This window comes from Kogia breviceps, chromosome 12 (genome assembly GCF_026419965.1).
Source record: "Kogia breviceps isolate mKogBre1 chromosome 12, mKogBre1 haplotype 1, whole genome shotgun sequence".
Lineage (NCBI taxonomy): Eukaryota > Metazoa > Chordata > Mammalia > Artiodactyla > Physeteridae > Kogia > Kogia breviceps.
This window is the reverse complement of record NC_081321.1, coordinates 19,685,032-19,711,798: the sequence shown is the minus strand read 5'-3', so window position 1 is coordinate 19,711,798 and position 26,767 is coordinate 19,685,032. Positions and strand designations below refer to the sequence as shown.

The 26,767-nt window shown below is 40.7% G+C and overlaps 1 protein-coding gene across 15 annotated transcripts in view; it reads left to right on the top strand.

Moving 5' to 3' along the window:
- The window catches only part of LMNTD1 (lamin tail domain containing 1), a 458,342-nt gene that overhangs the window by 248,874 nt on the left and 182,701 nt on the right, over positions 1-26,767 (top strand). For 12 of the 15 annotated variants that reach the window (XR_010835782.1, XM_067008917.1, XM_067008919.1 and 9 more), the window contains 2 exons: positions 11,310-11,411; positions 24,766-24,850. The gene's annotated coding sequence lies outside the window, so the exon portion shown is untranslated. Of the gene's footprint in view, positions 1-11,309; positions 11,412-24,765; positions 24,851-26,767 lie in introns of those variants that run through there. The other 3 variants (XM_067008916.1, XM_067008923.1, XM_067008925.1) reach the window with 3 other exon arrangements.

Sequence of the window (26,767 nt, the reverse complement as noted above, 5' to 3'; positions counted from 1 at the left end):
CCTGTGCTCCGCAACGGGAGAGGCCACAACAGTGAGAGGCCCGCGTACCACAAAAAAAAAAATAATAATAATAATAATACTAATGAACACTCGTATACTAACTGCCCTGTGAGTAGCACTGTGTCAGTGCTTTACATATATTAACTCATTTAATCCTGTAAGGCTGTAAACACCCTTACGAGGTAAGTATTTATGGAGGGGAAAATGAGGCGTGAAGATTATGTAACTTGGCCGAGCTAATACATCCTGTAAGTGACGAAAATGGGATTCAAGCCCCGATAGTCTAATCGCAAATGCAACACTCTTTTATTTTATTTATTTATTTTTATTTTTTTGCGGTACGCGGGCCTCTCCGCTGTTGTGGCCTCTCCCGTTGCGGAGCACAGGCTCCGGACGCGCAGGCTCAGCGGCCATGGCTCACGGGCCCAGCCGCTCCGCGGCACGTGGGATCTTCCCGGACCGGGGCACGAACCCGCGTCCCCTGCATTGGCAGGCGGACTCCCAACCACTGCGCCACCAGGGAAGCCCTCAACGCTCTTTTAAAACCTCTATACATAGTGCCTTAGTCTTTAATGTTACATTCTACTGTAGTAACATTTTGACCAATCCTCTCTTCCAAATTTATTTAAGTATTTTTAAAAAAACTCAAATCCTAGTTCGCACTAGCCTTGAGGTTTTCCCCATAGTGTGGTGACTTGCCTATATTGGATGTCACAAATGTTTGTGGTACAGTGTAGTGTAAGGTTTTGGAGCCAAAGGAACTGGGATTGGAATCCCAGCTCAGCCACTTCCTCAATGCATGATTTCAGTTTATTCATCTGCAAAATAGAAATAATGGAGTTATTGTGAGGATTCAATGAGATAATGCTATAAGGTTTTTAGTACAGTACCTGGCACATAACCAGCTTGCAATAAATGCTCACTGCTATTGTTTGAGTGAATTATTTGTTTTAAACAATCCTTAAGCATTACTTCCACTTTGAACTAGAAATGAACCTAGAAATACAGAGCCTGAGAGACCTGAGAGGATCTGGGCCAAACCCTAGAGCTGAGAAGTGAGGTCCAGTCAGACAAGAATCTTGATCACTTAATGTCCACTGGAGATTCTTTATACAGAGAGATCGTTGCTCCCTCCCTCCCTCCATCCCTTCCTTCCTTCTATTACAAACTCACTCCTCACTCCCCACTCACTCAATATACTTTTTATTAAGCACCTGCAAATGTTCCAGGCTCTGTGATAAGCATAAAGCCAGAGCTGGGTTTCAACTCCTGACTCAGTTTATGCTATAGCAGTGGTTCTTAGAGTTTAGACCCTGGACCAGCAGCAGCATTCCTTGTTGTGATGGTTAATTTCATGTGTTAACTTGACTGGGCCATCGGACACCTAGATGTTTGGCCAAACATTATTCTGGATGTGTCTGTGAGGGTGTCTCTGGATGAGATTAACATTTGAATTGGTGGACTGAGTAAAGCAGATTGCCCTCCCTAATGTGGGTGGGCCTCAATCCATCAATTGAAGACTTGGATAGAACAAATTGGCTGAGTAAGAGGGGAACTCCTCCTACCTGAGTACGTGAGCTTGGGTATCGGTCTTCTCCTGCGTTTGGACCTAAACTTAAAAATCGGCTCTGCTTGGGTCTCAAGTCTGCTGACCTTTGGGGTTTTTTTTAACCTTTTAATTTTTTAAATTTTCAAATTTTTATTGGAGTATGGTTGATTTACAATGTTGTGTTAGTTTCTGCTGTACAACAAAGTGAGTCAGTTATACATATACATATATCCACTCTTTTTTAGATTCTTTTCCCATATAGGTCATTACAGAGTATTGAGTAGAGTTCCCTGTGCTATACAGTAGGTCCTTATTGGTTATCGATTTTACATATAGTGGTATGTATATGTCAATCCCAGTCTCCCAATTTATCTCTCTCCCCTTTTCTCCCCTGGTAACCGTAAGATTGTTTTCTACATCTGTGACTCTTATTTCTGTTTTGTAATTAAGTTCATTTGTACCATTTTTTTAGATTCCACATATAAGCAATATCAAATGATATTTGTCCTTATCTATCTGACTTATTTCACTCAAATCTCTGGGTCCATCCATGTTGCTACAATGGCATTATTTCATTCTTTCTTTACGGCTGAGTACTACTCCATTATATGTGTGTATCACACCTTCTTTATCCGTTCCTCTCTCGATGGACATTCAGGTTGCTTCCGTATCTTGCTTACTGTAAACGGTGTTGCAGTGAACATCAGGGTGCACGTATCTTTTCGAATTATGCTAGCCTTTGGACTAGAACTCACACTATCAGCTCTCCTGGGTTTCCAGCTTGCTTACTGCAGATCTTGGGACTTCTCAGCCTCCATGACCACATGAACAAATGCTTTTAAATCAATCAACCAGTCAATCTTATTGGCTCCACCTGAGAGTGGGGCCCTGCAACCTGTGTCTAGCCAAGGCCCCTGATGTGCACTAAGGCTTATTAAGGACCGCTGTGCTTGAGGCACACGTCCCTGATTGACCTGACCAGTCGGGAGGGCAGAATTTTGATACCAGCAGAGTTAACCCCCTGAGTTCATTGCTTATTTTCAGATATATCACAAATGAATGTTGCTTGCCTGATCCAGCCCATTTTGACAGCATATCTTCCCTTCAGTAACAGCCAGGAGGCCCCGGTTGTCCAGTCTCTCTTAATGAGTTTATTGTATATAAATGTGAATGTTGGATAAACATATATATAAATAAATATGTTGGATATTTGTTCTTGGTGTTGTTCAATATAAATATATTCTAAAGACTAACTGAAACAGGCAAGAAAGCTCGCCTCAAAACCCCCAAGGATTCGAACTGCTTTTATTTTTCATGTGTGATGGACCTTATCTAAGGCAAGAGGGCTACAGAGACGATATGACATTTTTACATTACCCGGAGTTCAGCAGAGCCTGCCGGAGTTCGATGGTGCTCCCTCCCCGGGCGCCCGGGTCTCTATCATTCCTTCCCCATGATTGAACATGCAGCTCTGTTTTGGGGCTCTTCAAGGACAATCAGAGGTGCTGCAGGAATTCGCATTCTGCTGTGCTACTAGCAAATCGCGTGGTGCGCTGTCCTCAGGGCTGTTCTGGGTTCCTGTGAACTGTTGGTGGTGCCCATTTGCCATTTTCATTGAAAGTAAGAGTCCGTAATGAAAGTCACAGACTTTTTCTTGCCTCAAGGAAGATCATCCAGAAAGAGTTTCATTTCTTTCCTAATAGAAGGAGCACTTGAACAGGTAACAGACCTTTTGTGTCAAACACAGTGAACTAATACGTGGTCAATGTGTAATGTGCCCACAGGGGTAAGACAGACCTTCGGTCAAATAGCACGCTCTGGAATTCTTTGCAGACAGAGCAGCAGTCTATTCTTTAGTAAATAACGCATAACAAATAGATTGTAATGTGTAATGGGCTATTAATCAAATAGTCCAATCTTACATCATTTGTCATCACCCACATATATTCATTGAGAGCTGCTGTGTACAAGGCAGTGTCAGATGCCATGCTACAGACACACACACACACACAAACCTTAAATCACCATCACCACCACCAGGTATATACTAGTGCCTACCATGTACAAGCCAGTGTCCTAGGTAATCATGCACAGACGCCCAAAAAATAAAAAGCCCTTTGCTGAGTGCCTTTATTAAGTCACCATATATGTGTGTGTGTGTGTGTGTGTGTGTGTGTGTGTGTGTATAGATAGATAGATACACACACACACACACACATACACACACACACACACACTACTCATATCCTCTCGATATCAATATGAAGAAGGCATTGTTGTTACCATTTTAGAGATGAGAAAGTGGCATACAGAATTGTGGAATAATTTGCTCAGCATCACTTATTTTGTGAAGTGGAAAAACCAGATCTTAAATCTACGTCTTTCTGAATCCAAACTCTGTCAATTTTTTCTGTGCTTCCAGCAGTTTTTTTATCTAAGTGGTAAGTCATAACACATACATTAACAAAAACAAAGAAGCCCTCAACAGTAATGCACATCTGCGAATACCAAGTGACAGGTGAGGGGTAAGAAGAGTACCTATCAAAGAAACAGATGGACGTGCGTACTGTTCTACCAAGGTCCAGCCGGGAAATCAGAAACACACCAGGCATTTTCATGAAGAAATTGACCAAATGGGTATCGAGGACTGAAAATGCAAAGGGGAAGGAAGCCAGAGGTAACAGCAGGCAGCAGCTGTAGGAACAAAGATGGGAGTTGGAGTTATCAGAACTTAAAAGCTTGGAGGAGGGGCCCTGCCCGGTAGAAGCAGTCCTCTGAGGAGGGGGCACTGACTGGCTGGTGGGGTAATTCTGAAAGGGGGTGGTAAAGTGGTCCTGGGAAGCTGGGCGTGGAGTGGAATCTGAAAACCACAACCAATTGTCACTGCAACTGCTGTGGAGGAAAATAAAAAGACATCGCTGGGCAGACCTTCAAAGGGGTAGGAAGAAGCCAGGATGCCCAGAGACAGCAGACAGAGAGACAAGTTCCCTTCTCCTCCTTCAGCCTTGCAGTCTGCTGCTACGAGCAGAGCCTGGCAGAGACCCAGCCGGCAGAGCAGAAATGTCTTGCTTCTGAACTGCTCACCGCTCTTCACTAAATGACACCCACCTCCGCCCTAACTGGTTCATGAACTTGGAGGCAGGGTCCCATGTATGCGGGGTTCAGTCTCATTTATATCCTTGGCTCCATTTGGTGCGGCTCCACCCATGATCTTGGCGCAGTTCACTCTAGTGGATTAAAAAAGGTAACATTTGCTGGGTTGTCCACCACAACTCAGTAACTAGTACCTGAGTCCACTGATTTAACTCTTTTTAATTTCAGGATTTGCTCCTGATACATTTCCCCCTTTAATAGAATAGATTTTACTCCCACTTGGTATATATTTCTGATTTTCTTCTCTTTTTACAGACAGAAGCCTGCCAGTGTTTATTTTTTCTTTTTCCACATTATTTTCTTCTGATCAGAACTAGTCATCGTTTTTATCCGAAGTTGTGGATGAAATTCCTGGGATCTGGGACTTCAGAGGGAAGGATAGTTCTGGCAAAAAGAACCCTCAAGTAAAATAAATCAGCTCTCCAGGTTTCAGACCAGTGCTGGTTCATGATGAACTTTTCTCTAGTGAAAAATAAAGACAATGTCAGGAACTGTGAGAGGCAACAGGGCACCATGGTTAAGGGTGAGGCCCGTGACGCCAGTCAGCCTGGCTTGAATTCTGGCTCCATGATCGTCTGGATGTTACATATCCTTTCTGCACCTCAGTTTTCTCATCTGTGTAATGGCTGTAACAAAACTAGCTGTAGCAAAGGTACTTATGAAGATTTGTTGTTATTACATGCAAGCATATAGAACAGTAAGTGCTCAATAAATGCTAATAATATTATTTTTGGACAGGTTAAGGATGCTAATGGCTCTTCCTTGGGAAGGACTGCTTATATTCAGAGATGACATCAGTCCTACTATTTTGATCTGAAAATGCTGTTTCTTGCATAAAATGGATTTGACAGTAAATACAGTGACATCAAAGTCTTAGAACACTGCAATGAAATACTCCTAAGATATAGAAAGAAATGAACAAACATCAAACAAGAATTTGCTCAGAAAAAAAAAAAAAAAAAAAAAACAGCACCCTCGGGCTTCCCTGGTGGCGCAGCGGTTGAGAATCCGCCTGCCGATGCAGGAGACACGGGTTCGTGCCCTGGTCCGGGAAGATCCCACATGCCGCGGAGCGACTGAGCCCGTGAGCCATGGCCGCTGGGCCTGCGCGTCCGGAGCCTGTGCTCCGCAATGGGAGAGGCCACAACAGTGAGAGGCCCGCATACGGCAAAAAAAAAAAAAAAAAAAGAATTTGCTCAGGGCTTTCAAGTTTATAAACTAGTAATTTACTCATTCAACATCAATATACTGGTTGCCAGCCATGTACCTGCCAAATCCTGAGACCGTGCTGGAAATACCATGACGAGCAAGACAGACATGGCTCCTGTCCTCAGGATGGTAACAGTCTACAGGGCTTTTCACATAACTTGTTTAATTTGACCCCCATAATCACCCTGAGAAAGGGTAATATTATTATTATCATCCCTGTTTTCAAGAGAAAACTGAAACCTCAGGAAGGGAAAAGTCATTCCTTGCACAGCACAGCAGAAAAAATTGGGGGTTCTTTTCATCATAACATAATGATATACTGTATGTTGGTCTAGTCCTTCTCCCAGGAAATGTATCTTTGCTCTTATAATGGAAGCCTGTGGGAAAATGTGCTTAATAAACTTGTATGAAGCTCAGTTTTTCTGGAACACATCTAGTCTGTGAAATGAGACTGAGTATAGATTTGGAAGTTTTTTCCCGAATAGAAGACTTGGCTCTGGAATTTAGCAATTAGGTATCCAACCATCTTACCTCTTACTATTTGTGGACTGAAGGGTGTGAATTGTATCTTTAATGCCTTTTGACCTCTTCTTTCCACCTTCTTTATGACCTTTCTGCCTCTCCTATCCCCCAAGAGGAGACTTTACTATGCTAATATGCCTTGTGGATCTCCAAGTGGGGGAACAGAGTGTATGTTGGTTCTCTTCTCTTTCTATCCATTTATTTTTTTCTCCCATTATCTTTTTAAAAACATTTTATTGGGGCTTCCCTGGTGGCGCAGTGGTTGAGAGTCCGCCTGCCGATGCAGGGGACACGGGTTCGTGCCCCGGTCCGGGAAGATCCCACATGCCGCGGAGCGGCTGGGCCCGTGAGCCATGGCCGCTGAGCCTGCGCATCCGGAGCCTGTGCTCCGCAACGAGAGAGGCCACAGCAGTGAGAGGCCCGCGTACCGCAAAAAAAAAAAAAAAAAAAAACACAACATTTTATTGGAATATAGTTGATTTACAATGTTGTGTTAGTTTTACGCATACAGCAAAGTGATTCAGTTATACATACACATGTATTCATTCTTTTTCAGATTTTTTTCCCAAATAGGTTACTATAAAATACTGAGTAGAGTTCCCTGGGCTGTACAGTAGGTCCTTGTTAGTTATCTATTTTATATATAGTAGTGGGTGTATTTTAATCCCAAGCTCCTAATTTATCCCACCCCTCCCCACCCCACATTTCCCCTTTGGTAACCATAAATTTGTTTTTGAAATCCGTGAGTCTGTTTCTGTTTTGTAAAGAATTTCATTTATATCATTTTTTAAAATTAGATTCCACATATAAGTGATATCATATGATATTTGTCTTTCTCTGTCTGACTTACTTCACTTAGTATGATAATCTCTAGGTCCATCCATGTTGCTGCAAATGGCATTACTTTGTTTTTGTTTTTTTAATGGCTGAGTAATATTCCACTGTATATATGTACCACATCTTCTTTATCCATTCCTCTGTCAGTGGACATTTAGGTTGCTTCACTGTCTTGGTTATTGTAAATAGTGTCGCAATGAACATTGGGGTACATGTATCTTTTCTTTCTTTTTTTAAAATTTTTAAATTTTATTTTATTTTTTTTTATACAGCAGGTTCTTATTAGTCATCAATTTTATACACATCAGTGTGTACATGTCAATCCCAATTGCCCAATATCTTTTCGAATTATGGTTTTACCTGTATATATGCCCAGGAGTGGTTTTGCTGGATCATACGGCAGTTCTATTTTTAGTTTTTAAAGAAAACTCTATACTGTTCTCCATGGTGGTTGTACTGTTTTACATTCCCACCAACAGTGTAGGAAGGTTCCTTTTCTCCACATCCTCTCCAGCATTTATTGTTTGTAGACTTTTTTTTTTTTTTGGCGGTATGCGGGCCTCTCACTGTTGTGGCCTCTCCCGCTGCGGAGCACAGGCTCCGGACGCGCAGGCTCAGCGGCCATGGCTCACGGGCCCAGCTGCTCCGCGGCATGTGGGATCTTCCCAGACCGGGGCACGAACCCATGTCCCCTGCATCAGCAGGCGGACGCTCAACCACTGCGCCACCAGGGAAGCCCCTATTTAAAAAAAAAAAAAAAAAAAAAAAAATTTCTCTTGCTACTGCTCCCTCCCCTCAGCCTGAAAACATGTCCAATTCTCTTATTTCTTCTCTTGGTTTTCCTATTTCAGTTAGTGGTATTACCTTTTTAATCTTATTATCTTTTATTCAGGCAAGGGAGACAATAGGGAATCATCTCGGAGGCTTCACTTTCCTCAGTTCAACATAGCATGCTGCTGAGAATATCATACAGATTACTTACTTGTGTCAGGCACACTGCTAAGTACCTTAGCTGCGTTTTCCCAATCAATCTTTCACTGCACTGCATTATTCTTGTTTTATATGGAAGAAAAAAGAAACTTTGAGGTTCACAGCTAAGTGATGAAGTCACAATTTGAACTCAAGCCTGTTTATTTCCAAAGCTGGTGTCTTGATGTCTTTCCAGTTTGTCCTGTGTTTTTCTACTGCTGTTTCTCTAGCTCGCACCATCACAGTGGAAGCTCTGTTAGCAGATCCCCAATTAGCCAAATCACCTCATTAACAACCCTTTCCGATCCTCTTTCACACTCAGCACTGGAGACTAGTAGGAGATTGTCTGCTGCACTAAACTTTCCTGGTCCCGTCAATTTAGTTGTATGCTTACCAAGAAACAGTTGTATTTTGTTCACAAGCCAGTCAATGCAGTTGTACTTTTCAATATGTTACAGCGTTTAATTAAATATTATGTAAACCAATGAAACCTGAGTGTGAAAGAGAGCTGCTCCTATGAAAACTAAGTTGTAATTCTTTGGGAAGACTTGGTGAGAGTGAGTGGCTGAAAATATTGTCATTCAAATAAGTATGAGAAAGGTGAACCAAACGTAATTGGGAAAAGTTTGTAAACATGTGTTTAAGATTCTGCACTCTGTTCTTTGCTGCAATTTAGAGAAATGGAAACATGAGTGTGGCTCACAAAAGAAAAATGATACAATTCCAATTAGCAAACTTACACTCAGAGGAAGGGCCTTGGCACTCTATTATACAATTGCTGGAGGAGTACTCATATATGTCTTGGGTTAAAAATATAATCACTAAGGAAAGTGTATATATCTTTTCTTAATTCCCTACTTGTTAAAGCAAATGACTGATCAGATTCAGTCCCTAATTTCGTTTAATGGGAGACCTTCCACCATATCTCCCGTTATCTCCCAAGTAGTCACAGCACGTTTTATCTGATTCCCCTAGCCTTCAGTCATCATTTTCTCCATTCAGTTAACAAATATTTCTAGGAGCCTGCTAATTACCAGCATTACCTTCTTAAAACTCAGATCTAAGCCTCTCACTCCTCTACTCACAATTACTCAATGCCTTTCCATTGGGTACAAAATGAAGCTAAAATTACTTAGCAGAATATTAAAGACCTGCAGGGATCTGATTTCCACCCCCCTTTTTGGCTTCAGCTTCTTAACACAGCACTTCATGTCCTTTGACCTCATCACTCACACCCTGGCTCTTGCCCAAACACATGACACCTTTCAGCATGCATCCTGAGAGAGGCTGGGGTGAACTTTATATTTGCCGTTTCTCATCAATTTACTCATTATAGAAAACAGTAGTTAATGGTGAGAAATATATCGTTCATAGAAATTACATATTACAGAAAATGCTAAAAGCATCTGAATAAATTTTGCAATTTTTCATCCCAACATACTTTTTGAGCAATAACTATGCGCCTGGCATTGTTCCCCATGCTTAGACCACAGCAAGGAGCAAAGCGGGCACGTCGCTGAATTCACGAGGCTCAGAGTCCCCTGGGCACTCAGAGAAGCCAACTTAGGCCATTGCAGCCCTTGGAAATAAGAGGGGACACCGGGAGCTCCAAGAGCCCCGATGAGGGCATCTCACTCAGGCTGGGAGCAGGAAGCTTCCTAAGGGCGGTGTTACTTACAGTGTTAGACCTGAGACAACACAGAAAGGTAAGAAGCCAGGGAGTTTATGAAAGACCTCAGAATGCAAATCTTTCTTATGTCTTCTGCTTTTTCTTCTCCCTCCTCACTCCTCTAACTCTTGTCCCTCTCCACATCCCACTACCCCCATTGTTTAAACACTTTTTTTCCTTCCTTTGTGGCATCCGTTTTTCATGTAGACATTCCCAGCTCTTCAGCAAACCCACCAGCTCCCGTTCTTCAAGTCTCTCCTCAAGGTGAAAATGAGGAAACCTCATCCCTTATTGCAGCCCCGTCATCCATCTCTTGGACAAAGCTATCAGCTAACTTATAGCTAACGAAGGGCATGCCCAGATGGTCTCTTTCTATCCTCCTGCTGTACACGTTTTTCCAATCGTCCATTTGTCTGATCATATTTCCTAATTGTCTACAATGTCAAGTTGTCTATAAGAAATGGGCAACCCATGATCTCCCCTCCAAAATAATACAGCACAGATCAGGTTAAGATGCCGTCTCTCAGAGCCTTGAGATTCCTGTCAGACCTCAGGCTCACCACGATAGCATGGTGGTAAGCTTTCTAGACTTTCTTGAGCCATAGTTACACCTCACATACAGGAAAAATTAATGATCAGCTAACCCCACAAATCTCTCAACCTTCCACTTTTAAAGGGTCATATCATGTTAAAAAGAATTAGGCCCCTTAGGGCTTGTCATTTTACATAGTCCCTCCATTCAAGAATGGTTCCCATTTTAAATCTAAAATATGGCACAAATGAACCTATCTACGAGACAGAAACAGACTCACAGCCATAGAGAACAGACCTCTGGTTGCCAAGGGGGACGGGGAGGGAGAGGGATGGACTGGGAGTTGGGGGTTAGTAGATGCACACCATGACATTTAGAACGGATAAACAACAAGCTCCTACTGTACAGCACAGGGAACTATATTCAATATCCTGTGATAAACCATAATGGAAAAGAATATAAGAAAAGAATGTCTATATGTGTATAACTCAGTCACTTTGCTGTACAGCAGTAATTAACACCGCATTGTAAATCAACTATACTCCAATAAAAATATACATGTAAAAAAGAATGGTTCCCATTTTAAAAGATTTTTAATAAGATGAGAAATATACTAGGATAAATCTGCAGTCTCCCCACCTCCCATCCTCTCCCAGGGTAAAGAAGAGCGTGGCCTTACCTGTGATTGGTCAGTGGCTGCAGGTGACTCTGCCTTGCATCAGGAATGCCATTGTTTTCCCTCCCTCACTACAGCCTGAAGATTTGGCAACAGGGCTGGTGCTTATATATAGAAGGAAGCTAATCATTTCATTCTTTGGTTGGAACATTTTCCTACCCACTTGCAAATAATCTTCCCTTTCCTTTAACAGCTCCTCTCTGAAGAGACCAACAATAGCACTTTCATGCGAAGAGCTGTGGTCGGAGCCCAGGAGGAGACAACGGAAGGCTGGGACCAGGGGTCTGGGCTACAGGTCAGTGTCCACTGGCTTCTGGCTAACTGGCTCCCAGTCTCTCCAAAGGGAGCTCTTAACAGAGGCAGATGGAGACTTCCATTTAATTCCATGTGGTATAAAAAAATGTTAATTGTTTCACCCATAAAGGCAGTCATGTTTCTATAACAATGGCTTCATTCAGGGCTGTTGAGAGTCATTATTGCCAGTTCCCTTGGGGACTTTATGAGCAATCATTTTCTTGGTCTGAAGCAAAAGAAGAATCAGAACACAAGGCTCTCTTTTTCCATTTTTGTTTTCAAAATATAAAAAGAGACATCACCTGAGTGCTTTAATCATGAGCACCTTTGTGATGACACAGGAAGCGGGGGGTGGGGGGTGGGGGGGGTGCTCGATGCGTCTCTGACCTGTAAAGTCTTAGCACTTTAATCACTTTTGATGCCCTTTCACAGAGAAATTAACAGGTCAATAAAGACAGGTCATAGAAGGGGCAGGTAATAAACCAAGATGTGGATACTGTTACATACCATATGGCAAATCTTGATAATACAGAATGGCTGGAAATTTCAAGAAAAGGCTCATCCATTCTGAGAGAGATTCTATGTTTATTGTTCTCTAACATTTCCAGTATACATGTGGAGATTTAAGAGCAGAGCTGCCATATATGGGATCTGATCAGAGGGGTGAGTAGGGCTGAAATCAGACAGGTTCTTTGGCCAGCAAGCCTTACACCCTGACTTCCTCTAATTCATATATATGGGCTAGTGGAAGCTCTGTTTCAGAGAGTAGATAATAGGAAATTAACAAATAATATAAATATTCAATAGTAAGATACTGGTTAAAAAATAAGTATAAAATCATTGGGACTTCCCTGGTGGCGCAGTGGTTAAGAATCCGCCTGCCAATGCAGGGGACAAGGGTTCGATCCCTCGTCCGGGAAGATCCCACATGCCGCGGAGCAACTAAGCCCGTGTGCCACAAATACTGAGCCCGTGCGCTACAACTACTGAAGCCCGCATGCCTAGAACCCATGCTCCACAACAAGAGAAGCCACTGCAATGAGAAGCCCACGCACCACAACAAAGAGTAGCCCCCGCTCACAGCAACGAAGACCCAATACAACCAACAATAAATTTTTAAAAATCATTAAACAAAATCATTAAAGCAATGGTATATATGAATATAACTACATGGAAAAGCTGGTTAAAAATAGAATATAATATATAACCCCACTTTTGTGAAAGAAATATATATAAATACACAGAAATACAAACATATATATGTGTATATGTATACAGTCATACAGTCTATCTGTTTATCTATTCAGGAAAAAAAATTGGAAGACACACCAAACCATTGACTGCAGTTGTCTTTATCTGATAAGTTTTTGAGAGACGAGACTTTTTTCTTCTGCTGAAGAAAGTGTACTAATTGTGTGTGTGTGTGTATGTGTGTGTGTAAGAGAGAAAGAGAGAGATGGTTATTTTTTATGTGATTAAAAAAAAAGTTAAAACCCCAAATAATGGATTGGGGCTTAAAAAATAACAACTAATAATATCAATAGTTACTTTAAAAGAGGTAATTGTGAACTAGAAACCTGAAATGGTGTTTAAAACTACCTGGGCAAGTTAAAAAGAAAGTCTAAATGGTCTGAGGACAAAGTATTATTGACTGTTTGATTTGTCAGTTTTCCAACTGTAACAACTGTGGCTTTATGACAACATTTTCATAAGCCAAAAATAGCTGTTAAGTGAATCATCAGTTTAGAAAGGTGATTATAAAGTAATTCCACCTCTGATATTGATTGCATTCAACAATTCCATTCAGAAGAGTAATATTATATTCCCTTTACTCTAAGCCATTTGTTACTACAACATTCAAAGAGATATAGTGTATAAAGGAATTATATATTTTGGACTCTGCATTAGTTTTATTAGGAAAATGGGGGAAAGGAGGTGTGTTTAGATGTGGCTTCCTTTCCCTGACTTCTCCCTTTGGAAGAATTACATTCTGGTTAATCCCTGAGGTAAGAGTCTGAGGCTAATATTTATCAGCACGTATTAGAGTGTCTACCAGGCATCATATTGGTACATTTAGCATTCACACCAATCCTGTAAGATAGGTATTTACCATTTAAGAGACCAAGGCTCAGAGGAATCTCCTAACTTGCCCGTGGTCACACAGCCAGTAAGGTGGTGGTCCCAAGATTCATGCTCAAGACTTTCTGACACCAAAGACTCTGCTCTTTCCATTTAGGCCACAGTTATAACAGTCCATGGTGATAGATTGTATTGTTTTTTAATATTATTCAATCTCCCCTTTTCTATAAGAAGTTTATACATCCTGCCCCGTTGCCTTTGGTCCTGGCTGTGTGGCCTGCTTTGGCCATTGGAGTGTGAGCAGATGTGATGAACACTACATACTTTAAGAGGCGTCATGGGCTTTTGTGATCTCACTTGCTCTTTTCCCTCTGTCATATGAATGTCCCAAATATGGAAGCTCCTTCAATATGGGTCCCAGAATGTGAAGACTCGTGGAGCAGAGCTGAGCAGGGCCTTGGCAGCTGCCAACACAAAGCCACCAAAATGTGAACAAATGTGCATTCGTTTTCTATTGTTGCAAACAAATTACCACAAACTTAGCACCTTAAAACCACAATGTATCATCTCACAGTTTCTGTAGGTCAGATGTGTGGGCATGGGGCTATCGGATACCGTGCTCAGCGTCTCACTGGGCTGAGATCAAGGTGTCAGCAGCTGTTCTCCCTGGGGTTTGGAGTTCTCTTCTGAGCTCACTGGTCATTGACAGAACTTATTTCCTTGTGGTTGTAGGACTGAGGTCCTGTTTTCTTGCTGGCTGTGGGCCAGGGGTTGCTCTCAGTTTCTAGGGGCTGTTCTCAGGTCTTTTCAGTGTGTCCTCTTTCATCCTCAAGCCAGTAATAGCACTCTGAATCTCCCTCCTGTCAAGTCTCTGACCAGAAGACACTCTGCTTTTAAAGGGTTCATGTAATTAGGTTAGGTCCACCCAGATAATCTCCTTATCTTCAAGTCAACTTATTCATAAAGAGGAGGTCCCAAGGAAGCCAGCAGGGCCAGAGCCTGTGCAACTGCCAGCTCCATAAGGGGGTCTGGCGTGGCACTCTTGGGGACCCTGGGTGGTGTGGGAAGGAGCTAGGCGGGAAGGGCCAGCCTCAGGACAGAGGCACACGCAGGGGCTGGACCTGGAGGGCAAGGAGCCCAGCACAATCTGCAAAATCCCTTTTCCATGTAAGGTAACACAATCACAGGAGTAACACCAAGGGATGGAGACCATGGGGGCTTTGTTAGAATTCTGCATAGCACAAAGAGAAAACTGTTGAAAGCCACAGAGATTTTGGAAGATTGATTTTTACTGCACCAAAATTGACTAATGCAACTGGCTACCTGAAATTGTATGTCTGCGCATATAGAAAAGGGCACACGTATGGACACCAAGGGGGGAAAGCAGCAGCGGGTGGTGGTGGTGGTGTGCTGAATTGGGCGATTGGGATTGACATGTATACACTGATGTGTAAAAAATGATGACTAATAAAAAAAAAGATGTTAAAAAAACAAATTAAAAAAAGAAAAGGGCACAATTCATAAGGGGCAGCTCAATAAATTTTCACAAAATGAACACACCTGTACAACCACCACCCAGATTAAACAAATAAACTAAAACAAACAAATAGACAAAACCCAGAAAATTATTAACAACACAGAAACCCTTTTCCGTTTCCCAGCCCCTAAGATAACCACAATCCTATCTTCTAACACCATACATTATTTTTGCCTGCTTTTGAAATCTTACAAATGCGTTCTGATTTCCTTCTATTAATACTGTATCTATGAATTTCACTCCTTTTTTGTGTGCAGTTTTAGTCCCCTTCCTGTATAATATTCCATTATGTGGATATTCCACAGTTTTCCATTCTACTGTTGTTGATAGGCATTTGGTTAGTCTCCAGTTTTTAGCTATTACAAATAATGTTGCCCAAACTGTTTCTGCTGAGCTTCTCTCTCTCCCTGTCCCTCTCCCAGCCCCCCTCCTTCCTCCCTTCCTTCCTTTTTTCTTTCTTTCTTGCTTTTCTTTCTCTCTCTTTCTTTTTCTTTCTTTCGAATGCCTTTATATCTTAGATCTAACCTTCCCTCTCCCTAAAAAGGAGGCAACCCAATTTCCTAATGTCAATAACTTTCAAAGTTAATGTTTAAGAAACCCTCTTTGAAAGATTATTTGGAAAATCCCAACAAATGGATTCAGACCAAGAATGTAGGGAACTGAAGGAGGGGTAAAAAACAAGATATGATTTCATACCCTTGGTTTATCTCAGGGCAGAAACTGCTTGGGTGAGACCAAGATCGTTTCAGCCATCACTCTGAGTGGGGCCATGCAGTGTAGTGGGAAATGGGTAGGCCTGAGGCACCATTTAGGGCTCTGAATCGGTTCCTTCTTCTAGCTGATAACATTGGCAAGTCACTACCTCTCTGAGCTTCATTCCCTCCATCTGTCATGGAGGCAGTGGTAACCTTCCAGTGAGATGGTTTGGTTCCTTCTAACACCTCTACCCCTTATTTGGAAAGCAACAACACATTTTGCCCCAGCCCCAGTGCACCATCTGTTCTCTGGTCTTCTCTGCCTTGCTTGTGCCCCAGAAAACTGGCCTCTGTAGACTGCATCACCTGGTTCTCTTACTGATTTGCTTCGAACTGGGTTCAGCCAATGGAAGGCACTGGCAAGACATTGGAGGGAAAGCAGGGAAAGAGGTTGGATTATTCCCCTGCACACACATAGCTCCCTCCCTGCCTCACTGTTGTTCAGGGGTGGCTGCATTCCTCCCAGGCCACAGCTCTAGTGACCACTTGTCTCCAGACACCTTTGTCTCTCTTCTACTTTATTTAAAAATTAAAAAAAAAATTTTTAAGATGTGCCACATATTTTATTTTATTTTTAAATTAATTCTTATTGGAGTATAGTTGATTTATGATGTTAGTGTTAGTTTCTGCTGTACAGCAAAGTGAATCAGTTATAAGTATACATATATCCACTCTTTTTTAGATTCTTTTCCCATACAGGTCATTACAGAGTATTGGGTAGAGTTCCCTGTGCTGTACAGTAGGTCCTTATTAGTTATCTATTTTATATAGTAGTGTGTATATGTCAATACCAGTCTCCCAATTTATCCCTCCCCCTTCTTTCCCCCCCAGTAACCATAAGATTGTTTACTACATCTGTGACTCTATTTCTGTTTTGTAAATAAGTTCATTTGTACCATTTTTTTAGATTCCACGTATAAGTGATATCATATTATATTTGTCTTTCTCTGTCTGACTTCTCAGTATGACAATCTCTAGGTCCATCCATGTTGCTGCAAATGGCATTATTTAATTCTTTTTAATGGCTGAGTAACATTCCACTGTATATACGTATCACATCTTCTTTATCCATTCCTCTGTCAGTGGACATTTAGGTTGCTTCCATGTCCTGGCTATTGTAAATAGTGCTGCAGTGAACATTGGGGTACATGTATCTTTTCAAATTATGGTTTTCTCTGGATATATGCCCAGGAGTGGGATTGCTGGATCATATGGTAGCTCTGTTTTTAGTTTTTTAGTCCCTCTTCTACTTTAAACTTAAAGGTGATCATGATTTCTCATTCATTGGTGCTCCACCATCGCTTGTTTTCTTAACCCAGTGCCTGTATCTGTAAACAGTCCCTTTACTTTACTGTCTTCAGGCTTCAGCCATCTGAATTAGATCAGCCTTTCCTGCAATGCCCCTGACGCTAGAGGAGGGAGCCTAATCATACTGTCAAACATGATGGGGAACTGGAAACAGTATCAAAAGCTGGAGGCCTACTATGGAGAACAGTATGGAGGTTCCTTAAAAAACTAAAACTAGAACTACCATATGACCCAGCAATCCCACTACTGGGCATATACCCTGAGAAAACCATAATTCAAAAAGAGTCATGTACCAAAGTGTTCATTGCAGCTCTATTTACAATAGCCAGGACACGGAAGCAACCTAAGTGTCCATCGACAGATGAATGGATAAAGAAGATGTGGCACTTATATACAATGGAATATTACTCAGCCATAAAAAGAAACGAAATTGAGTTATTTGTAGTGAGGTGGATGGACCTCTAGTCTGTCATACAGAGTGAAGTAAGTCAGAAAGAGAAAAACAAATACCGTATGCTAACACATATATATGGAATCTAAAAAAAGAAATGGCTCTGATGAACCTAAGGGCAGGACAGGAATAAAGACGCAGACCTAGAGAATGGACTTGAGGACACGGGGACGGGGAAGGGTAAGCTGGGGTGAAGTGAGAGAGTGGCATGGACATATATACACTACCAAATGTAAAATAGATAGCTAGTGGGAAGTAGCCACATAGCACAGGGAGGTCAGCTCAGTGATTTGTGACCACCTAAAGGGGTGGGGTAGGGAGCATGGGAAGGAGGGAGAGGCAAGAGGGAGGAGATATGAGGATATATGTATATGTATAGCTGATTCACTTTGTTATAAAGCAGAAACTAACACACCCTTGTAAAGCAATTATACGCCAATAAAGATGTTTAAAAAAAAAGAAAAAAAAAAGCTGGAGGCCAAAGAAAACCAGGGATTTAAAGAACCAGAGAGATGAGATGGAGAAATGATGAATCATAGTAGAGTCATGTGAGCAGTTACTATAGTCTCTGCTAAGTTCTTTACATGCATGGCATTTAAACTTCACTATAACCCTATGAGTTAATATAATTACCTAATCTAGAGGTGAGGAAACTATGTCTTAGAGTGGTTAAGTAATTTGTTGAGATTCACTCTTTAGTAACTGACAGAGCTAAGATTTGAATCCAGGACATTTTACCTCCCAAACCCCTGCTCTTAACTAGAACAGAAACTTACTTTCTATTGCAGAAACAAGAGCTGTGGTTGACTGCTAGCTTTACATACTTTCAAGACTTAGTATGTGGCATGGCTGTGTCTCGAAGACACATATGGGACAGATAATTTGGAGATATTCAGCAAGTTTATACGAGTTTGGATGAATACAGCGTTGGAAGGTCACGATGGGAGCAGCTGGCATCTCTTCTCTGCATCACTTTCTGCTCTCAAAGCTTTGGCAACTCCCCATTGACCCACAAATAAAATCCAGCCTCCTTTTCTCGTCCTTTAGGGGTTCTCTGCAATCATACTATAACTTCCCTTTGGGGATTATCTCCCACCCATCACACACTCAACTTGCTCTGATCAAACTGACTTGTTCTTTGTGGTTCACTTGTTTCTTCATGAAGTTGCCTTCTCTCTATTTTTCTCCTTTGAAATCCTCTTAAGCCTTTCTGTCCCACTTCAGAGCTACTTCCTCCAGACAGTTCTTTTGTTATCACCTCCCCCACAAGCAACCACCCCTCCCTCTTCTGAACATTGACAGCTTTGTTTACACTGCTTTCTCTGCACATATCATATGCTGCTTGGACTTCTAGTTGCCTACATTCATCTGTCTTAGACGTTAGGAGCTTAGAGGATGGGGAACACAAAGATGAGGAAAACAAAACCCGGCCCCCAGGGTGGTAAGAACACAAAGAACTGTAAATACCAATGCTTCAGTATATTGGGGGATTTTACTTTAGGCAACGGATTAGAACTTTGGGCATGTAAAAGAGTAAATGTTCACATATAGTTGAGGGAATCAGGGAGGGTTTCTTGGATAAAAAAACATTCCTATGTACCTGGAACTCTGGTTGGGCTGTCCACCATCATAAGTCGGGGAGGGCATTCTTTGGAGAGACAGAAGCCTAAGATAGCTTCAAACATGTCACTTTCATTGTGCATCCCAGTATCTCTGGTAATTAATGAAACTAGTAATAGTGTCTATCCTTTACTGAGTGCTTAACACATGCCAGACGTTGTGTTAAGTGCTGTTTGTACCTTATTTCATCTAATTCTCATAAGAGCCTCCCCATTTTACAAATGAGAAAACCAAGGCTTAAAGAGTTTTGGTAACTTGTCCAAAGTGGCCCACTTAGTCAGTGGCAGAGCTGAAACTTATACCTATATCTAACTGATTAGAAAATCCAGAAGATGAAATATGAGGCCACATTGCCTTTCTTGTTACAACTTGATATAATATATATTCCTTCTTTATGCATCTACCACCAATATTCCAGAGAAAATTCAAACCCTCAAAGAGGTATATGGAGCCAACATAATCTTCACATAATATTTATAAACTGACAAATTTTAAGGAATCTAGTTATTTACAATGGATGTCTGAGAGTTCTTTTTAAGAATAATATTTCAAAACAACGTTCCATTTATCTTCTATTATATTGGGGCATTAAAATTATGCCTCTTTAATCTTAGGTACAAAACAAATTCCAAAATGTCTTTGAGTGATATAGGTTTTCTCTTGAAATATTTTCTAAAAATAAAGTATGGTCCTACAGTAATTATGTTAATCACCATTCAAATCATCGTCTCTATTTAAATTCAAAACTGTATCTAGTGAGTTAAAAAAAATTGGTCTTTGATATTTTTATCAGGATAAAAAAAGTCACAGTGCCTCCCAAATTTACAAATGACGTTATAGGATATTGGCGAAATTTACCAAAAACAATGAGCTTCCATTTTCCAGATGCTCAAGCAATGAGCATTAACATTGGAGTTTCCTGGGTGCAAGTTATAAACTAGTACAAGCTGAAAAGGAAATGTCAGTATTTTTTTTTCTTGTCATAAAATCTTTTTTTCCCAGATGCTATGAAATGTTTCTGTGCCCAGTGTGGGAACAGTAATGAATTTTCATATCAACAAAATATGGCCGTGCATCAAGATGTTGACAATTATGTGACGTATAGTGTTCAGCCCCAGGATGAATTGAAGAGGCAGTCACCACGTTGCAGTGTTAGCAAAAGAGCACTGAAGTAAGGTCAGCTTGAGGACAGATTGCTAGCAAAATCTGCTAAAAAAGTGAGAGAGAGAGAGAGGGAGGGAGGCTTCCAGGGGTAGATTATTTTCTACCAATAGGCAGAAGGATGGCAGGTGTTCACAAGTGTGGTACCACCAATTAGAGTGCTCTTTCTCCGGCCTCTCAGTGGATGCCTTGCTCTGGTGCAGAGAAGCAGCTCTGGAGAACTACAGGAAATGTTAGCTTTAGTAGAGACCGCAGTGCTAAAGATTTGGGGGAAAAAAGTCACAACTGAAAGACATAAAGTTTGGAATTGTCGGGGCTTTGGTTCTGTTCAGAGCTAAAAGTAGCCGGAAATGAAAGGGCAATGGAAGGTGGAGTCCTTGAAGTTTTATCCAATCACTATTGGATGCATGCATCAACATATGGACTTTTGGGCAATTGACAAACAGTTTTTCAGATCAATTATTCTTGTAAGAAATGAAGAGGGCTGAAAACATCTCCCAGAATGACCACAATAGCCTATTGTTAGACTTGACAGAAATTAGACCATAAAATGGGTAAAAGTTTGATTTGTTTAAACTATTTTTCACTCCCTAGAAAATACCGCCAGCACCATGAACATCAGTGGTCTGATAAATATAACGTATCTCACGGAACAAGACTTAGGGTGACCAACTATCCTGGTCTTTCTGGGACTGAGGAGTTTCCCCAGGACATGTGACTTTCAGTGCCTCTGAATCCACCACTAGCCTGGGGTAGTACCAGGCAAACATAGATGGTTGGTCAGCCAACAATAAGATCAAATGTTTCACTTTGTTTCATATGCTAAATTGATATGCAATTTATAAACTTTTTTTTTTTTTTTTTGTGGTATGTGGGCCTCACTGTTGTGGCCTCTCCCGTTGTGGAGCACAGGCTCCGGATGCTCAGGCTCAGCGGCCATGGCTCACGGGCCCAGCCGCTCCGCGGCATGTGGGATCTTCCCAGACCGGGGCACGAACCCGTATCCCCTGCATCGGCAGGCGGATTCTCAACCACTGCACCACCAGGGAAGCCCAGATATGCAATTTAGAAGTGCTAAAAACAACAAAAAACGGCTCTTTTATTTTTAAGCCATTAACTTCTATTCCATTTTTTGAATTACAGATTTGTTGGAAAGCGAAATGATTTTTTTTAGGAATAAAATAATGCAATAAAATATTACCTTTTATAAACTGAAGATTTTTTTTCATAGCTTATAAGGAGTGATTCAGTCATTTCATTACTTTAAAGCACATGAAAGCTTTTGCTTTAAACATAGAACAAATAAATAAACCAACCCCAAAACACGAAATGCTATGACTCCTGAAAACTAATACACTGAAAGAGAAGATATAGCGATATGGGCGAGAGCTATTGCATTGGTGATGCCGTGATTCTGACTGGGGCTCTGTCCTGTGATGTGTTGAAAAGAAGGGCTCAAAGAAGCTGAGAAGCAGCGTTGTATTGGGGGATACAGCAGGTAGCTGCACATATGGATTGATGAAAGGAAATGATGGGAAGGGTTGAGCTGCTCAATTCCACTTCCTCGCCTTGGGCCTCCTTGACAGAGGACAAGCTGCAATTGAAGCGGGAAGAATAGGGGGACAGAACTTAGAAATGCGCACCAAGACCTGAAGATCGTGCTTTATTTTTTTGTACTTAAGAGCAGGGCTTCAGGCAATTCAGTTTATTGCATTAGAATTTAATAATAGCTGAGTGATTTTTAAAATACATTTTAGAAGGAACATTGCACATGTTTGTGATTCATGCTAATTTAAAATATAAGGTGTTCTATTTTCAGTCCTTGCTTTTTTATTGTGCTAATTGTACCTAAATGGAAAATGTTTAACTTTTGTCAAATGAATGGAGCTGGATACAAAGCAAGATGGCAATCGTGGTTTTGATTTCTTTTAAAGGGCGTATTTTACATACACCAAGAAAAATTAAGTAAATTAAATTTACTAAATGTTATTAGTGTACGTTATTTCCAGGTTGGAAAATAGCAAAGTTTAATTTTATTTTGTATTATTTCCCATTTCTCTAAAATGAATGTGCATTATTTTTAGAGTAGAACTAATAGTCTTTCAGTAAACATTCTTCTTCAAGAAAAATGAAACATTTTGATTACTTTCATTTTCTCTATTAGATAAAGTGATAAATTAATAAGCCTTTCTTGACTATTGCATACAAATAAAGAAGGCATTATCAATACTCTCAAAAAGTGTAAAATATATCAGGAAAGGCAGACTGAACCTGAAAAAAGAAAATCATAAATATTAGATTGCGATAATAAAAGTCAATGTTATTCAAGTTCATTCATTAAAAAAGCAATTTTAGTATTATTTTGTGCTATGTACTACATCGTACATATACTGAAAAAAAATCACTGATTATTAGAATCTGCCTGCATTTTAGAGTACAAAATATGTTCCAGAAAGTGCCCCTTTGCAAAAGCTTTATACATAATTTTCCAAAGCAGCATTTAGTTCTAAAATAACCCAATTTGCCCCAAACATGGATGAATGCTCACCCTATCTTCAGTCACTTACAACTCTCCATTTGTCATTCATCTCACTAATAGGTGTCTGTGTTGAATCTCCTTATTTATAGAGTCAGTGGAAAACCAAACCAAATGTAAAAGGAGAAAAGGACCACATTTGCAGAACTTTAAAATCATCTTTGGATTCTAATTGGATCTACTTTGATTACAATTCTAATCATTTGAGTCAGTCATTTGCATTTTGAGCTGAGATAGATCACCCATAATGTGATGCTTCTTTTTGCTCATCTGTAAAATGGAAATAAAGCTGATCACATAGAATGAAGGTGATGCTATATCTTCCACTTGCTGGGAAAAGTTACCTTCTCTAAAAAAGTCTTTGTGGGAAAATTAAACATCAAAACAATTATAATGATTGGCCACTAAGTTTTGAAAGGATAAGATAGTCTTTTTTTTCTCTGCACCCAAATAAATGGAAACATAAAAAACAAGAGACTGTTCCCTAAATAGAAGAACCAAAAATAGTTTTTCACCTTCCCTAAGAAATCAAGCTTGTTTTTGTTACTATGGCAACAGGTTGTCAGTCGAAGACTAGAGTTTCTCTGGTCTGCCTGATTATTGAGTAGAAGGAAATAGAATATTTTATTAGTATTATTTTTATTTTAAAATAAAAAATCAATGTCTTTATGCTCTTGAATGGTTGGAATACAGGTACAGTAATAGGAACCACACTGCAAAATGAACTTGGACACTAAATAAGGGAGCTAGGCTCAAGGCACAGAGTATGCCATCTGTGACCTGCTGGTAGCTGGGCGGTGATCTCTTGGTTGTCCTGACTGGACTCGGAGTCCCTTCACTTGGCCTTGTTGCCCTCTCCCTGGTGGGAAATACTGGGTCAGTAATAACGTGTGGATGAAAATCCATTCCCTCACCAATCAACAAGTACTTACTGAGTGCATACTACATACCAGGTACTATTTCAGTACCTGACACAGTGTTTGAATACATGGACAAAATTACTACCTGGACTCACATTCCTGTGGTGGAAACAGGCCAAAACCAAACGGGTTAAACCCATAAATAATATCAGATAGTAATAGCAGCTATGAAGAAATATAAAGCATATTAAGCATTAGGAAGATTTTTGAAAGAAGAGGGAAATCCTGACAAACTGAAAGCTTCAAGAAAACCATAATATTTTAATTTACCTATAACTAGGCCTGATAGATGTAGATTACATATGCATACACCAGTACCTCAGCCATGTTCTTTAAATGAATATAGATTGAATAGGACCCTCTGTGTCAGGTACTCGGATCATTGCTGGGAAAAGTGAGACCTGGACTCAGATCTAGAGCTTAAAATATTCAAGGCCCTAATACTGCTAATGGAATCCCCAAATTTGAGACCTCCAATTCTTTTAGGACTCTATATTTTGTCCCGCTCTTGAGTAAATTCCTTCAAGTTTTCCAAGTATGCTTTATTGCTCTAAAAAATGCCTTTGGGATATTTTCATGTAGTTTCTTACAGAAAAAAAGGTTGAAATTTTCACTGTCTAGCTTACCATTTTACATAGAAAGTTCTTTTGTAGAACTCATGACTTTGGGAGGTAGTAATGGAAGAAGATATACGTGAATTTGGAAAGAATTTGATCAGTTTTATGAACGGCAGATCCATTCCTAGCAACTAAGAAAAGCTGAAAGGTTTGGCGTGTGCATTCTGCTAATGAGCCTGTAAAACAGAGGTTGCACTGTGGGATGAAGAGAATTAGGAACGGCATACAGTTAGGAAGGAAAACCAAACCCTCCTTTCCCTGCTGAGGTTGTGCTGGCAATAGATGACAGAGCTGCAGGAACACTGGACCACCCACTGTGTCAATTCCTGTGTTCTTATCTGACTGTATTTTTTCTTTATTGTCTCATAAAGAACCTTGCACTGACTTGGCGACTTTGCTGGACAACACGTAAGTGTTATATTTTTATGCGGCCATAAAACAACTGCAGCGATTGAGGTAAGCACACTTATCTGCTTTTTTCATGATCAACGTTGGGCATGGATTATAATTGTTTGCTTTCTTTACCTGGATGGAAGATCCTATTCTGCAAATAATTCTAAGGTGCTTTATAAATACTGTATGCAGCCAAATAGAAATGTTTGTTTTACAATAGCCAAGGTTGAGCAAAACAGGGTGTTCACACCGAACTCTTGGGAAATCCTGATTCTAGAAACTTGCAGATACATTTCTAAGGGTTACAAGCTGTTCCCTTCCTCCTCTAAAGTTTTTTGTTTGTTTTGTTTTGTTTTGTTTCAAGTACTTGTTAATCTTCAGACCATCAGGGTCGTATCCTATTGTCCTTGAGTTAATCTTGCTATCCCGGATTGGAACACGACTGTATTGTGTCAGGTGCCTTTGAGAAAGAACCTCATCAAGCTGAACAGTTGACAGAGTTGAGACCTACAGCATTTCTGATGAAACCTTAGGAAAAAACTACACAAAGGAGCTTGTCGGGCTCTGAGCCCTGTGCCCAGACCTCTCTTTTCCACTCGCAATCCTCCACGTACCCCCATTAATTCTCTTCACACAGAGGCATTTGTGGTCCTTTCCAATTCAGAGAATATTGCAATAGGAGCACCATTAGCACGAGTTCTGGGTGGTGGAACATGGTGTTTCAGCCCATTTCTTCTGACGGTACGGCCTGTACCGAGGCGGGCAGCGGCAGTGCTTTGGAAGATCCTGCCAGTCGGCTAATTAGTAGCAGAACCCACATGTGCACGGGGGATATTATGACATTTTCCCTCTGAAAGATTATTTCTATTCACATTCTAAATTCTGAAACACTGAAGTCAAAATGTTAAAAAGCTAATGAGCCTGACTATAATTTTTTCTCAGATTTGGAAACTGATTTTATTATATTGTAGAATTAACACATTCTCCTTTTCCTTCTACATTAATTAACTTATTTTGAAATGTACAGACTGTGGAGATTGTATAAACTGTAATTTACACCATCTCAGCATTGCCCTGTGTTTGCTTCAGGTTTACAGCATTGATCTGCCTCGTTCACGTTTTCTTTGTTATCCTTAATTTCCAGCCATGCCTGGATATGGGCTCTTTTGCCTTTCTTTTTTATTCATTCACTTCCACAATCCAGACCAAGGCTCAGCTGTTTCCTTTAGGACTCAGAAGAGCAAGGCTCTACTTTGACTTTTGAAATACTTGTCTGCCTTCAGTACTTTACCAGTTTATATTATTTTGGTCAGGTCATCATGACATACTGCATCATTTCTTAAGTTGTTTTCTTGCATCCCTGCCTGTAATTCTATTTGATTAGAGATATAAGGGGCAGAGTCACTTTGGCCTTACATTTGAATAAAATCTGCTCTCTCGCAAGCTGTGTGTGTGTGTGTGTGTGTGTGTGTGTGTGTGTGTGTGTGTGTGTGTGTGGTGAAGGCTGGTGGTGGGGTGATGAAGTGAAGAAGAAAAGCTGTGGAGAAAACATTCTTATGCCTGTGGTATCAGCAGCTTCTCTCAATCCAAGGAAGGATTTGAAATATACCCTCAACACCCTTGCCCTTTGATTCCTGAAAGACTCTGGAATCGAATTGGGCAATCTTCCATTGAGATTTCCCAGAAAATAGGAAGGTTCCCCAGAAATTGCTTACAGAGCAGCCTGGGTTTCTCTCCAAATCTAGGCAGTCTTGGGCTGCTTGGCAAAAAAAGCAAAGAGATTTCTGGAAGTAGGAATTTGCTCTGGTAATGCCCCACACCTGTCCAGACTTTTTTTTTTTCTTAATTTAAATTTTATTTTAAATTTCAGGCTATTCAAAATGGTTAATTTTTCAAATCTCCTCGGGAACCTGTATCATGTGGGGTGGAGGGAAGCAATGGGCGAGAGAAGGATGATATAGTCGTTCAAATATGATCGAC